Consider the following 1174-nt stretch of genomic DNA (forward strand, 5'->3'; position numbering starts at 1 on the left):
ATCCATTACGAGAGCATATCTCATCGTAGTTGATCCCAGTGCGTGTTAGTGAAAGACCTTGCGCCATAAGGTGAGTCTAAGCTCTTACTCTCACTACGCTATCTAACAAAGGCATAGTTGATAGGGTTTAGCTTGCGGTGTCAGCATCACCTGCCCAAGGACCTATCTCTTTGTTAATGCTGGATCGTATCTTTCCATTAGGCCAATCAACTAAGTTGATATCCATCAACGAAGGGTGGTTCGATAGTAGACTCATTATCTCACGTCCTCATGTACATTAGTGTAATACTTGTAGAGATCTCTATATGGATTGGATTTGACATTGAGGCGTCCCCCAACGATAATCACAATTCAGACTTCATGAGACGGATTTGAGTATCACTGATCAATGGATCAGGTTGTGCCAAGCTCGCTTTCTTTCTAGTGCAAGACAATATCGAACCTAAGGGCCTCCCTCCTTTTAGGGAGCCACACGGCCTGGTGACACCAATTTTGCCACTATATGGCGTCACCATATCACCATCCATGGTGATGGCGTCAAGACCAACACTTTTTGGTCGCGCCATGTCTTTTTGTAGGACATCAATCCTTGCAGACATATTTGCAGCATGTGATCTCGTCACTTTAACACTATAAGCATTTGAGATCAAGATGAGACTTAGTGGGGACAAACCACGACAATTCACGTCGTTCCACTTGAACACTTGTGTTCTTATCTCCCCCTAACGGCGGGAATATTGTCTCATCAAAGTGACAATCCGCAATTTAGCGGTGAATGAGATCGCCTGACAAGGTTCCTACATATGCGGATTATAGGTGGAGGTTCATATCCAACCTAAACTTATTCATCTCAAATGACCCATCAGTGTACGCAGTGGCAATGCGATTTGACACCTAGAAATAACATCTAGCCGAGCTCAAGGATTGGAGATCCGTTTCAATCCTGCCGAGCTCAAGGATTGCAATTTGTGTCAATCCTGGTACACAGTCACGAGCTGTAGTACAACAAAATTCAATGATGGTGGGTCGTAGATGAATAGTAAAGCTGCATGCAAATATTGCATAGCCCCAAGACGCAATAGAAAGAGTGGTGCGCATCAATAATGTTCGAGCGACAAGCTAAAGTTGCTTGGTCGTAGCCTCGGTGAGACCGTATTGCGTGTGAACATGGGGT

The sequence above is a fragment of the Fragaria vesca genome, linkage group LG7 (genome assembly GCF_000184155.1).
Source record: "Fragaria vesca subsp. vesca linkage group LG7, FraVesHawaii_1.0, whole genome shotgun sequence".
Classification (NCBI taxonomy): Eukaryota; Viridiplantae; Streptophyta; class Magnoliopsida; order Rosales; family Rosaceae; genus Fragaria; species Fragaria vesca.